At 44.5% G+C, this 15,196-nt stretch overlaps 1 pseudogene; it reads left to right on the top strand.

Annotated features, from left to right (window-relative positions):
- The first annotated feature begins 1,372 nt into the window (after positions 1–1,372).
- Positions 1,373–1,490, top strand: LOC126261407 (5S ribosomal RNA; annotated as a pseudogene).
- Positions 1,491–15,196: the final 13,706 nt, after the last annotated feature.

Below are 15,196 nucleotides of genomic sequence, written 5' to 3'. Positions count from 1 at the left end.
CTTGCACATGGACTACTCGGTTTGTATATTTTGCTTATTTTTTCATAGTTCCACACAACTTCTTCCTGTTTTCTCGATTGATCTGTGTTCAGTTTTTCAAGGCCTATCCACTGTGCCAACTTATAACTAATCTGAGGGGGGTGCGATGGGGAGGTTCCCTTGTGAGAGTACTTAGGAGCCATTTCAGACGACATCTTTGATTATTTTGTAACTTTTTGTTTTTACCTGTGTTTCAGCGAAAACCGGATGTTTAAAAATCAATAACAGCATATACGACATTCGTCCTACAATCATAAATAATACATTAAATGAAAGAGGAACTCAAACAGTTTTGTTTGTGTACTTACGTGATTGCGTTATTTCCCGAGTCTTCCGTTAGAAAGCACTAGTACCACAGATAGTGACTAGTGAACAGAAAGCTTTTTGTGTTTAACAGTTTGCAACGACTGAATCTTTTATTACGGCGCAATAAACGCTCTGTATTAGGTTACACTGAAATCCTGCAAGTAATGTTATTGTCTGTAGATGGTATCATCACTCTGAAGGCACAGGTTGTCTTTGCAAAGGGAAGAGTTCTGGATGACCAAGAGTGATTGTAGAATGTGTTGCATAACTGAGAGAATCCTTCACGTATAGCGCCAAGAAATCAGTTCGAAGGCTAGTCGTGAATTAGCAATTCCATTGACATCTGTGTGGATACCTAATCACACGCTCACTACGCCCTTATTGTCTGCAGTTTTTACAAGCTCTAAAGCCTACTGGCTACGATTTATGTGCCCATATTTCCAGCGAAATGTTGCTGCATGACGATGAAGATTTTCTGGATCGTGGCCCTTTCAGTTATGAATCGTCATTTCACATAAGTGGCAATGTGAACATATATAATGTGCACGTCTGTGGGTCAACAAATTTCCAGGCGGTCTTTTACCTCTGTGGGTCCATAGAGGATCGTGTGTATGTGCCGCCTCAACCAGCTGATCTCTCCGACTCAAGAAACAGCACTGAAACAGTTGTTTCCACAATAATTGCAGACACACTGATCAAGGTTTGGGAAGAACCCACCTATCTATGGCTCAAATGGCTCTGAGCACTATGGGACTTAACATCTATGGTCATCAGTCCCCTAGAACTTAGAACTACTTAAACCTAACTAACCTAAGGACATCACACAACACCCAGTCATCACGAGGCAGAGAAAATCCCTGACACCGCCGGGAATCGAACCCGGGAACCCGGGCGTGGGAAGCGAGAACGCTACCGCACGACCGCGAGCTGCGGACTCACCTATCTATTCGATGTATGCCATGTGTCGAATGATGCACACATTTAACACCTGTAGGAAAAATATTTGAGTTGCTCTTCCGTTTGTTGAGCCAACAGCCTTGCCGCAGTGGTAACACTGCTTCCCGTCAGATCACCGAAGTTAAGCGCTGTCGGGCTGGGCTAGCACTTGGATGGGTGACCATCCGGTCTGCCGGGCGCTGTTGGCAAGCGGTGTGCAGTCAGCCCTCGTGGGGCAAACTGAGGAGCTACTTGACTGAGGATTAGCGGCTCCGGTCTCCTAAACTGACATACGGCTGGGAGAGTGGTGTGCTCACCACATGCTCCTCCATATTCGCATCCAGTGACACCTGTGGGCTGAGGATGACACGGCGGCCGGTCGATATCGTTGGGTCTTCCAAGGCCTGTCCGGACGGATTTTAGTTTCTTAGTTCTTCCGTTTGATGTATTATTTATAATAGTAAGTTGAAAGTAACAAATGCTACAAAGCCTCAAAAAGCTCGATATTCACTTTGAAACACCCATTACTTCAGTCGTCTTACTTTGGGTCGTAGCAGTGCTTCGCAAACTCTTCACAAGGACGCCTGTGTCTTTCTCCTAGGTAGACGCATTTCCATCCTGAATCAATTTATAACTTTACAGAAAGCTAATTCATAACTATCAGGCGTATCCGTCTACTCTGTTACAATGACGTCATAGACAAAACAAATACCACACAGCAATTACTTATAGACACAATCTATCCTTTGTGGGCTCAACCATTGTTTCCTCGTTATTAATCCCCTAATTATTAGTGACTGAAATCGGCGGTATTTTGTCACCACAAGGAAGCTTGACCGAAGGGCAAATAGAAGTGTCCAAGTTAGAAAACCCTGCCTTCCAGATTTCTGTGTGTCCCAAAGACGAGGGTCTGACGAAAGTTACTGACCATAACTCCCTCCATACAGGAGCCGCGTTGAGCCAGGTTAATTTTAAGGCAACGGCTTTCAAACAGTAATTATTGACAGTCACCCACATGGCAGACTGCTTCTTGGTTCGAAGAAGGGCGTCAGGACCGCAGGCATACGTTCTGGGGAGGCAGTTGGTGGCTAGGACCAACCAGATATGGGCAACCGAACAGAACTGGAGTGTTCCCTCAGAATTCACTGGCAAGACAGCCAGCAATAGAAACAAGTGCGTACCCTGACGCTCTTCTGTGTTCTTGTTGGGAGAGAATTTTGAACAGGACTCAGCAGGGTCACTCGGCCTCACTTCTATTGGTGATCCCAAGCAGTCAATACGTAGCGTCCGGGTCTGTTAAAAGGACCTCGTGGACAACCGCCAGCCGTCATCAGCATAACACAGCTGGGTAACGTGCCATCATGCTTCACAGTTCCTCCTCACTACTAGCACTTCTCTCTCTCGCTTGTCTCAACCTTAAAGGGGTGTCATTGATTCTCGCCCCTTTCAACCTTACAGGGACGTAATTGATTGCATTTTTACAGCTTTTATTTTAACTGGTGATTAATAATCTGCGAGCTTGATATTCATGACTAGTGCACTCTTTCATCCCGATTGCAATGTTTAACATTTGTTTTATGTTGTAAGGCTTCAGTTTAGAATATATCACAATTATTGAGTCGAATTTTGGCTCTTCCCAAAGTTATCGTTGTGGTACTGTACTTCCTGTTCACTTAAATCCCCATTATTATCTTCAATTAATCAGTATTCAGTAACTTCTTGATTCACAGTGTAAGCAGGAACAAGTCAGCTGTTTACAAAGCCAGGTGGCATTGCATCACCTTCATTGGCTGCCACGCGTTAGTGGAAGTTGTGGGCAGGCACGTTGTAACACCACATCCGTCTTCTCTCTTTCTGTATCTCTACCTCTCCTGTCTTCAGTTACGTACCTATGGTGTTTCTGAAAATACTTTCAACTTTTTAAAATATGATTTGTAGATGGTGTCAATTCATGCCAGGGTTCCAACCGATGTCCTGTAAGTGGTATAGCTAAGACAGTTCTGGTACAGTCTGCATTCTTGCCAGATTTTCCTTCTCATTCTCTTGCAAAAAAGTGTTCAAATGTGTGTGAAAACTTATGGGACTTAACTGCTAAGGTTATCAGTCCCTGAGCTTACACAGTACTTAACCGAAATTATCCTAAGGACAAAGACACACCCATGCCCAAGGGAGGACTCGAACCTCCGCCGGGACCAGCCGCACAGTCCATGACTGCAGCGCCTCAGACCTCTCGGCTAATCCCGCGCGGCCATTCTCTTGCCTCTGCACCTATGGCATTATGCAATGTTGGCAGTTTTACCTCTTTTTCCTCCTCCACCTCTCATATACGCCAACTGCATAATGCAAGATGGCAACTCTAGTTCAGTTCTCGTACGGACAAACTGGAGGGTAACCGAGGATGGGCATGCAACGACAATCTGGAGGCAACCCTATATTTGACAATAACATTTTACTTACCGGTACAGCTGGGTTCACTTGTGATGGTGTGTTTAATTCAATTCTCACGTTTCTCTGCTGCATCATCTTGCTGGATTGTTTGACGATGTTCGCTTAGAGCAAAGCTGTAGTATGCGGTACAGGCATGATAGAGCACCGGCACATTTTGCTGCTGTGTTGAGACGACATATTACAGTGTCAGTATGACGAAAGATGGATTACGTGAGGTGGACCTTGCACTCCAAGATCACTTGATCTCAATCCCACGGATTCCTGAATTTGGGACCACCTAAGGGGTGTAGTGTGCGCCACTCTGATTGAGACGGTTGAAGAACTGTCCAGGGACTCGCCAATGCTTGTCAATAACTTAGAAATGATCCAGGTGGATTTGAAAGGGTCCGAAACTCACTGCAGCGATCGCTACAGGCCTGCAACAGGGTAAAAGAGCCAGAGTTTCAACACCTCCCTTAAATAAGAATATCGTCATGTAAGAGTTGTTGTTCTCATTCAAAACACTTGTCCTTCTACCAAAGTATCTCCAGCTTTTCTTAAAGTTTGTGCAGTATTGTTACCTTTTTCTAACTGGGATGACATTTACAAAGTATCGAGTTAGTGATGGATGGTAACCACACTGTTGCGTTTATCCAGCAAATGCTTCGTTTGCGAGCTTCTGTTTACTGAAGTTTTTCACATCTGGTGTCGTATGCGTCCATCTGTATTTGTTTACACCAATAATTAAGATCCATCCTGTACAAGATGAAAAAAGAATTACATTTAACGATCTTAGCGATCCATAACCTATTTCCACGAGAAACTCATCTACCATCTGCGGGACAAAGCAGCACCATATGATGGTTAGTCAGGCTCCTACTCTAGGCTGGTAAACACTTGGGAAGGGAAAGTTACGTATTTAGCTTCTTCTGTGTTTTTTTTTTTGTAATGTACACTACTGGCCATTAAAATTGCTATAACACGAAGATGACGTGCTACAGATGCGAAATTTAACAGACAGGAAGAAGGTGCAGTGATATGCAAATGATTAGCTTTTGAGAGCATCCACACAAGGTTGGCGCCGGTGGCGACACCTACAACGTGCTGACATGAGGAAAGTTTCCAACCGATTTCTCATACACAAACAGCAGTTGAGCGGCGTTGGCTGGTGAAACGTTGTTGTGATGCCTCGTGTAAGGAGGAGAAAAGTGTACCATCACGTTTCCGACTTTGATAAAGGTCGGATTGTAGCCTATCGCGATTGCGGTTTATCGTATCGCTACACTGCTGCTCGCGTTGGTCGAGATCCAATGACTGTTAGCAGAATATGGAATCAGTGGGTTCAGGAGGGTAATACGGAACGCCGTGCTGGATCCCAACGGCCTCGTATCACTAGCAGTCGAGATGACAGGCAGCTTATCCCCATGGCTGTAATGGATCGTGCAGCCACGTCTCGATCCCTGAATCAACAGATGGGGACGTTTGCAAGACAATAACGATCTGGCCGGGGTGGCCGAGCGGTTCTAGGCGCTACAGTGTGGAACCGCGAGACCGCTACGGTCGCAGGTTCGAATCCTGCCTGGGGCATGGATGTCTGTGATGTCCTTAGGTTATTTAGGTTTACGTAGTTCTAAGTTCTAGGGGACTGATGACCTCAGCAGTTAAGTCCCATAGTGCCCAGAGCCATTTGAACCATTTTGAACAACCATCTGCTCGAACAGTTCGACGACGTTTGAAGCAGCATGGACTATCAGCTCGGACACCATGGCTGCGGTTACCCTTGACGCTGCATCACAGACAGGAGCGCCTGCGATGGTGTACTCAATGACGAACCTGGGTGCAACGAATGGCAAAACGTCATTTTTTCGGATGAATCCAGGTTCTGTCTACAGCATCATGATGGTCGCATCTGTGTTTGGCGACATCGCGGTGAAGGCACATTGGAAGCGTGTATTCGTCATCGCCATACTGGCGTATCACCCGGCGTGATGGTGTAAGTAGGCTGTTTAGGTTTTTTTATTGCTAACGCCACCTCTGTATGAAAATCACTTGCTCTGCTGTGTGCAGTCTGTGGCTGCTTTGCATTGTTGTAATACTCGCCATTGTAGTGTTAGGCAGCTGGCTGTGAACAGCGCGTAGCGTTGCGCAGTTGGAGGTGAGCCGCCAGCAGTGGTGGATGTGGGGAGAGAGATGGCGGAGTTTTGTAATTTGTCATGAACTGCTATATATGTATTATGACTATTAAGGTAAATACAGTGTTTGTTCTCTATTAATATCTTTCATTTGCTAACTATCCCTATCAGTGGTTAGTGCCTTCCATAGTTTGAATCTTTTATTTAGCTGGCAGTAGTGGCGCTTGCTGTATTGCAGTAGCTTGAGTAGCGAAGATTTTTGTGAGGTAAGTGATTTGTGAAAGGTATAGTTTAATGTTAGTCAGGGCCCATTCTTTTGTAGGGATTATTGAAAGTCAGATTGCGTTGCGCTAACAAAATATTGTGTGTCAGTTTAAGCACAGTCCTGTATAATTGTTAAAAAGGGGACGTTTCAATGGTACGGGGTGCCATTGGTTACACGTCTCGGTCACCTCTTGTTCGCATTGACGGCACTTTGAACAGTGGAAGTTACATTTCAGATGTGTTACGACCCGTGGCTCTACCCTTCATTCGATCCCTGTGAAACCCTATATTTCAGCAGGATAATACACGACCGCATGTTGCAGGTCCTGTACGGGCCTTTATGGATACAGAAAATGTTCGACTGCTGCCCTGGCCAGCACATTCTCCAGATTTCTCACCAATTAAAAACGTCTGGTCAATGGTGGCCAACAACTGGCTCGTCACAATACGCCAGTCACTACTCTTGAGGAACTGTGGTATCGTGTTGTAGCTGCATGGGCAGCTGTACCTGTACACGCCATCCAAGCTCTGTTTGACTCAATGCCCAGGCGTATCAAGGCCGTTATTACGGCCAGAGGTGGTTGTTCTGGGTACTGATTTCTCTGGATGTATGCATTCCTTCTTGGTGTAGCAATTGTAATGGCCAGTAGTGTATTTATTAAATCACATGCGTGTTTTATCTTTATTTGAGTGGTTTGCTCACGCGTTTTTGGAACCGTAAAGTGTTGTCAGGCAATCTGTGGCACAATTTTCATTTCCTGCTTATAAGTCGTCAGCCTCCACTAGTGACACGTCAGGAAGTTAACAAGTTACACGTCTGGGTTTCTGTCTGTGCTTTCATACTCGGTTCTTAAGTAAGTGGTACTGGGATGGGTAGACATGTGCATGCTGTGTGCGGAAGTAGCAGGAGCTGGCCACAGTCCGTGAACAGCTGAACGTGCTTTTGGCTACGGTGAGTCGTCTTCAGGCTGCTGCCCTGGGGTATAGCGATGGCGGAAGGTACGGTGCACTGCGTGAGACATTTCAGGTGTCGCTTGTTTCTCCGCCGCCAAAGCCCTCCCCCGTATACCCGATGCGGTGGATATGGCCTCACTGGAGGATGAGTGATAAGTGGTAATGCGTTCGTGTCGGTGACGTCAGAGGGCCAATGTGGAGCCAGGTCGTCTGGCATCGCCGCTTCACCCTGTCAGTGGACACGTGGCTTCTGCTCCAGCACACGGGGGGTGGTATTACTGATTATCGGGAACTCCAGCGTTACGCACGTTATGGATCCCCTTAGGCAGGTAGCGTTCAGGGCCGGAAAGAAAGCCGATGTGCACTGGCTTTGTCTGCTGGAAGGCCTCATTTGAGATCTGGAAGAGGTCTTGCCTGTGGCTATCCTCAGTTCATACAGGTGGTTGGCAGAGGTGGTGAAGGCTGCTGGTCTTGCAAGCAGGCTGTGAGTGGAGCTCGCAATTTCCAGCATTATTGTCAGAGTCAATCGGGGTCCTTTCGTTTCTTTCCTGTGTGGTCTCAGCCAAAAGCTTCGTCGGCTCTGTGACGATGTTGGCTGCAGATTTCTGGACCCGCTTCATCAACTGCATAATTTTAGGTCTCCCCTTGGTATATCAGGGTTGCACTACACAAATGAAGCAGCTAGTCAGGTAGCAGACTACTTGTGGAGAGCATGTGGTTTTTATTAGGCTAGGCGGTAAGTTGAGGCTCTCTGATGAGCACTCGCCAGTCGATTAGCAGATATCGAAGTCAGACTAAGTTCAAAGTAAAGATGCTGAGAGTGTCAAAGTTTTATCACTAAACTGTCAAAGTGTTGGTAACAAAGTTCCCGAATTTACTATCTTCCAAGAAACTTCTCGTACTCAAATTATTCTCGGCTCCGCGAGCTGCCTGAAACCCGAATTAACAAGCTCTGATATGTTTAGCGATTCATGGAACATATATCGAAAAGACAGATTAGACACCAGAGGAGGGGGTGTGCTCAATGCATCTGACAACAGTATTGTCTCTACTGAGGTGAGTATTAGTGTGACAGTGAAGTTATGTGGTCCCATATAACAGGTTTACGTGAAATAAAGATAATTGTTGGATGTTTTTACTGGCCACCCGATTTCGCTGTGATGATTTTATAGTCATTGGCATAACGTCTGCGGTCAGTAGTGTGGAAACGCCCAGTTCATGCAATATTAGTTGGAGGCGACTTTAACCTACCGAGTGTAGACTGGAATGTCTATGGGTTGTTTGCAGGTGGTACAGAAAGACATTTTTATATTTATTTATTTACACGTCGAGTTCCGTAGGACCAAATAGAGGATCAAATCTCCAAGGTCATGGAACGTGTAAGTACACCAAATTACGACCTAAAAGTAATAAAAAATAAAATGAACGATAATTAACGGAAACACTCGGCTGCCGACAGTTGTTGTTGACATAGCTTTATGGGGACAGGTGAAAATTTGTGCACCAACCAGTATTCGAACCTGGGATCTCCTGCTTACATGGCAGACGCTCTACCCATATGAGCCACCGAGGACACAGATGCAGAGCGTGAAAGCAACGACTTAACCCTTGCACGCTTCCCGTGAGACCCACATTCCCAACTGTCCACAATCTACATACGTAATGTTCCTAATAGATACTTTGCCCGTCCACTCGTTACTCGCGCGTACTTAAGTTGACGATTCCCGTAAGAGATCGGGCAACCTGTGCGCACTCGCACAGACGAAGGTCAATGGCAGCATAGCTATGTATGAAGATAGCTATGTATGAAGATATTAACTATATATATAAATGTAGTTACTGTTCGAGTCCCGGTCGGGGCACACATTTTCAGCTGTCCCCATAAAGGTATGTCAACAACACCTGTCGGCAGCTGAGGGTTTCAATTAATTATCGTTTATTCTAGAGAAGCTGCACGGTCATCAATGGTATCTGTTCTTTCGAGAACATAAAATGTTTATGAACCCTAAAAACGTCAAGCCATAAGTTTAAGTAAACGCAGTCAACAATACAACAAGAATCAGCTCAATTTTTAAGGAACTCCTCTACAGAGAAGAAGTAACTCATGAGGAAACACTTTAGTTTCGAACTGAAAGCGCGGGATTACTGCTAAGATTTCTGAATTCTAGTGGTAGCATTTACCTAGAAAACGCTTCGTTTGCGAGCCTCTGTTTACTAAACTTTTTCGCATCTGGTATCGTGTGCGCCCATCTGTATTCGTTTACACCAGTAGTCAATATACATCCTGTACAAGATGAAAAAACAATCACATTTCACGATCTTAGCGGAGGAGTTCTTTTGAAACGTTTTCCGAAGTCTGTTTTGAGCAACTAGCTCCGACAGCCCAAGTGCAATGGAAATAGCTCTTAGCTACAAACAGGCATGACTTAATCCACAGCGTCAGTATAGAGACAGATATTAATGACCTTGATGTAATCATAGCGTCATCACTTACTAAATTTAATAAATCAATCAAGAAGGCCGGAAGAGCATTTCTGCTAGAAATAGCAGACAGACAGTTGTTAGCAGCCCACTTAGACAATGAACTGACATCATTTAGTTCCAGTACGATGGACGGAGAGGAATTACAGGCGAAGTTTAAAGGATTGTAAATCATAACTCTGGAGAAGTAGGTGCCGAGTAAGTGGGTAAAGGACGGAATAGACCCACCATGGCTTAACAGCGAATTCGAAAAATGCTGAGAAAGCAAAGCCTGTCGTACTTTCGTCTCAAGTTAATTGAAATTCTTGCGTCGGTAAAAAGATCGATGCGTGAAACTTGCAACACTTACCACCATCATACCTTAGAAATAGATCTTGCCAAGAACCTGAGATCAGTAACTCGTTGACCAGTGTGATGTGGCAGTAGAAAATAGTAAAAGTAGAGACAAAGTTTTAAATTTCGCATTTAAGAAATCGTTCACGCAAGAGACTCATAGAAACATACCGTCGTTTGACTATCGCACATATTCCCGTAACGAAGGAGACAGTAATAAGCGTCGCTGGCGTTGAGAAACAACTGACAAAGTTGAAAGCCAGTAAGCCGCCAGGGCCCGACGGAATCCCATTTCGGTTTTACAAAAAGTATTCAAAAGTATTGGCCACTTACTTAGCTTGCATTTATCGCGAATCTCTCGCTCAGTGCAAAGTCCCAAGCGACAGGAAAAAACAGCAGATGACTCCTGTATGTAAAAAGGGTAAAAGAGCGGACCCGCAAAATTAGAGACCAATATCTTTAATATTGGTTTTCTACACAATCCTTGAATACATTCTCAGTTAGAACATATTAAATTTCCTTGGGAGGGAAAAATTTCTGTCCACAAATCAGCGTGGTTTTAGAATTGCTCATACGAAACTCAGCTTTTCTCACATGAGAGTACGCAATCCATGGATGAAGGGCAACCGGCGGATTCCATGATACTAGATCTCCGGAATGTACGAGGGCGGTTCAGAAAGTAACCTCCGATTGGTCACAGTGCGGGTTGTGGGGGGAGTAGCGACGCCATCTGTGCGTTCACGCACTCAACAGGTCAGTCGGCATCAAGCCGTGGTCGAGTGAACGTCGTACCTGCGCTAGTTTAGTTTTTGTGGCAGTTTGAAATGTGTGCTGCAATAGAAAACCCCGCCAAATGTGAAGTGCGTGCTGTCATAAGGTTTTTTACAGTCAAAGGATATTCTGCAGCAGCTATTCATCGTGAGCTTTGTGCCGTGTACGGACCAAGAGTTATGAGTGAAGGAGTTGTCCGTGAATGGGTACGTTTATTTAAAAGTGGACGAGAAAACGTTCATGATGAAGAGAGGAGTGGTAGACCATCATTGGTGACTGACGAACTCGTTCAGACAGTTGATGCAAAAGTTCGTGAAAATCGACGTTTCTCAATGTCGGAGTTGTCTACTGGTTTTCCACAGATTTCTAAGACTCTCTTGTACGAGATAGTGACAGCAAGATTGGGTTACCGTAAGTTCTGTGCACGATGGGTGCCCAAAATTCTTACCGACCACCACAAAACTCAAAGAATGGCCTCTGCATTAGACTTTCTGTCACGTTATGAGGACGAAGGAGAACCATTGTTAAACAGAATCGTGACCGGTGACGAAACCTGGATTAAGTACGTGAACCCTGAGACAAAAGAACAATCAAAGATGTTGGCACATTCAAATTCGCCTACCAAACCAAAAAAAGCCTCGCAAGATTTTTCTGCCAGAAAACTGATGGCAACGATGTTTTGGGATGCCAAAGGGGTGTTGTTGGTTGAATTCATGGAACGTGGTACGACCATTAATCGAGACTTGTACTGTGAAACAATAAAAAAGTTACGACGGACTATACAGAACAAACGCCGTGGTATGCTGACTTCCGGTATCGTTTTTTTGCACGATAACGCCCGTCCTCACTCTGCTCGCAGAAAAACGGCCCTTCTTGAGTCCTTCAAGTGGGACGTTATCAACCATCCACCTTACAGCCCAGACCTGGCGCCAAGTGATTATCACCTCTTCATGCATTTGAAGAAATGGCTCGGGTCACAGCGGTTTGATGACGACGAAGAGCTCAAAGATGCGGTCACAGGCTGGCTCCAGGCACAAGCGGGTGATTTTTATGCAGAAGGAATTTCAAAGCTTGTGAAGAGATACGATAAGTGCCTCAATCGCTATGGAGACTATGTAGAAAAATAGTGCAAAGATGTAGTTGTAACATGTATATATTAAAATATTTTTATTTAACTTGGTGTATTTTTTTAAATCAACCGGAGGTTACTTTCTGAACGGCCCTCGTATTTCACACGGTGCCACACGGCGGATAGTTAACACATGGATTAATTTCCCAGGTATGGGAATGACTCGAAGAATTCTTAAGTAAGAGAACTCAGTAAGTTGACCTCGATGGTGAGTGTTAATCGAAGACAAGGATAGCGCCAGGAGTGTCCCAGGGAAGTGTGATAGGACCGCTGCTATTTTGTACATCTGCATCTGCATCTACACAGACAATCAGCAAGCCATCCGCAAGCGAGTGAGTGAGTGGCGGATGACACCCTGTACCACTACTAGTCATTTCTTTTCCTGTTCAAATCGCAAATCGATCGAGGGAAAAACGACGGTCCATATGCCTTCACACTAACGCTGATTTCTCGTATCTTATTTTCGTGGTCCTTACGCGCAGTAGAATCGTTGGCAGTCAGCTTCAGATCCCGGTTCTCTAAATTTTCTCAATTGTGTTCTTCGAAAAGAACGTCGCCACCCTTACAGGGATTCCAATTTGAGTTACAGCATTTACCAGAATAACCAAGCTTTTCTAAGAAAACACTCTTATATACAGCAAACTGCGATCCCAGAATAGCCAGGCTTTCATATGAACATGTTGTTATTGTGGTCTTCAGTCCAGAGACTCGTTTGATGCAGCTCTCCATGCTATGCCATCCTGTGCAAGCTTCTTCATCTCCCAGTACCTACTGCAACCTACATCCTTCTGAATCTGTTAAGTGTATTCATCTCTTGGTCTCCCTCTACGATTTTAACCCTCCATGCTGCCCTCCAATACTAAATTGGTGATCCCTTGATGCCTCAGAAGATGCCCTACCAATCGATCCCATCTTCTTCTCAAGTTGTGCCACAAATTTCTCTTCTCTCCAATTCTATTCAATATATCCTCATTAGTTATGTGGTTTACCCATATAATCTACAGCTATCTTCTGTAGCACCATAATTCGAAAGCTTCTATTCTCTTCTTGTCTAAACTATTAACCGTCCACGTTTCACTTCCATACTTGGCTACACTCCATACAAATACTTTCAGAAACGACTTCCTGACACTTAAATCTATACTCGATGTTAACAAATTTCTCTTCTTCAGACACGCTTTCATTGCCATTGCCAGTCTGCATTCAATATCCTCTCTACTTCGACCATCATCAGTTATTTTGCTCCCCAAATAGCAAAACTCCTTTACTACTTTAAGTGTCTCACTTCCTAATCTAATTCCCGCAGCATCACCCGATTTAATTTGACTACATTCCATTATCCTCGTTTCGCTTTTGTTGATGTTCATCTTATATCCTCCTTTCAAGACACTGTCCGTTTCGTTTGGGATTGGAATTATTACATTCTTCTTGAAGGCTGAGGGTAGTTCGCCTGTCTCACATATCTTGCTCACTAGATGGTAGAGTTTTGTTAGGCCTGGCTCTCCCAAGGCTGTCAGTAGATCTAATGTTATGTTGTCTACTCCCGGGGCCTTGTTTCGATTTAGGTCTTTCAATGCTCTGTCAAACTCTTCACGCAGTATCATATCTCCTATTTCATTTTCATCTACATTCTCTTCCATTTCTATGATATTGTCCTCAAGAACATCGCCCTTGCATAGACCCTGTTTATACTCCTTCCACATTTCTGCTTTCTTTCAAAAATATGTAAAAATCTGCCAACCGGTTGCATAGGATTTCTATATACCTTGACCAGGTTTCGTCACCTCTAAGGGTGACTTCATCAGAAGGTAAGGTAATTACATGAAGAACATATCGTCAAAGATGTACAGTGATTTAAGAGCTGAGTTGCTCAAGTCATAGATTAAAATATAAGACATAATGTTCTTCAAAAAGTCAAACATTAAAACATAAGTAACACCGGTGTGGTGTGAGGAGACTGGCCTCAAACCCATGCCGCTCATTCCAGCTAATCAGGGCTCCCTTTCCCTGCCCTCGCCGTGTTTCTCTGCTTCCCCTTTGCTCTCCCTCCCTTCTTACCTATCCTGTTTTCCTCCGCAAAATGTAGCCTCACCGAGACGCACATTGACTCCTCCCTTCTTGTCTCAAAACAGCCACTCCTAAACCATTGATAATATGCACCACTCCTCCGTCCTCACACTATCACCTTCCCACCCTCCTTAACGACGACCCTTTTCCCGTTGAACAACAGACTAGCTATCCTAGCACAGGTCCTTCCAGTTTTACTGACATTAAAGTGCTTCGTTTTAAGATCAGTGACGTGTCCTGGGATAGTGATGGGCAAGGAGGTTCCTACACTTCTTTCAGTGCATGCTGAGTTTTAAATGTCTCGTGTTGTTTCTCGTTTTCCTTTATTATTATTATTATTTTACTATCTCATATTAAACATGAAGAAAGCCGAGTGTCTTACACATATAAAAACTTCCATTACCTTCACACTTCAAAATTTTTGAATCCCTTGGAAATACAATAAGTTTCCTTTAATTTACGTCTATGGTCACAAACCTTTTGTTAACAGTTTACTGGTTTCGGTCTATAACTACCATCATTAGATCTGTTTTATAAAAACAAAGTCCTGTTTTATAAAACAGATCTGATGATAGGCATTATAGACCGAAACCGGTAATCTGTTAACAAAAAGTTTGTGCCCATAGACGTAAATTAAAGGAAACTTATTTTATACACGGGTCACTGTTTTATTCGCGACAATGTCGCGGCTTGTGGAGTTGGAAGTACGCTGCCGGAAAAAATTAGTCGCACTTTTAGAGGTTTCCAGTTCGCTGCAGATTTGTTGTTGCAGCGTTTCCTATGGAGTACATGAAATGATTGTATTTACTGATCAGTAGCACAAGCGGCTCTCAGGTACCAGGTATCGACTCATGCCGAAACACCCATATTAGTATACGACGTATGGACGGTACCACAGGTGCTGACTCTGACATCCATTCGATCTTGCAGAGAGCGAATACTGTCGTGGGATACGTTATGCCACCCCTGCTCGTTCAGTTGACGTAGTTCTGTTAGAGTTATTGGTTGACGAACGCACGAGTCACTTACCGTCCCATCGTATCACACACTCGTTCGATTGGAGACCAGTGAGGGTGTTCGTGATGGGCACGGAAATAGCTACACAACTTGCAGAGCACGTTGAGTTTCACGGGCAGTGTGAGGGCTAACGTTATCCTGTTGGAAGAACACATCACCTTCATGTTGCAAGAACGGCAAAAGAACGTGTCTAAGAATATTCTGCACATACCGAGCGGTGGTTAGTGTTCCCTCCAGAAACACCGAAGATGAATGAGAGTTGTAGCTTATCGCACCCCAGACCATAAGGGCTGGGATAGGACTGGGGTATGTTGGACGAATGCATTCTACGATACAGCGC

The sequence above is a fragment of the Schistocerca nitens genome, chromosome 5 (genome assembly GCF_023898315.1).
Source record: "Schistocerca nitens isolate TAMUIC-IGC-003100 chromosome 5, iqSchNite1.1, whole genome shotgun sequence".
NCBI classification, from domain to species: domain Eukaryota; kingdom Metazoa; phylum Arthropoda; class Insecta; order Orthoptera; family Acrididae; genus Schistocerca; species Schistocerca nitens.
The sequence above is the reverse complement of the archived record's forward strand: the minus strand, read 5'-3'. Positions and strand labels throughout refer to the sequence as shown.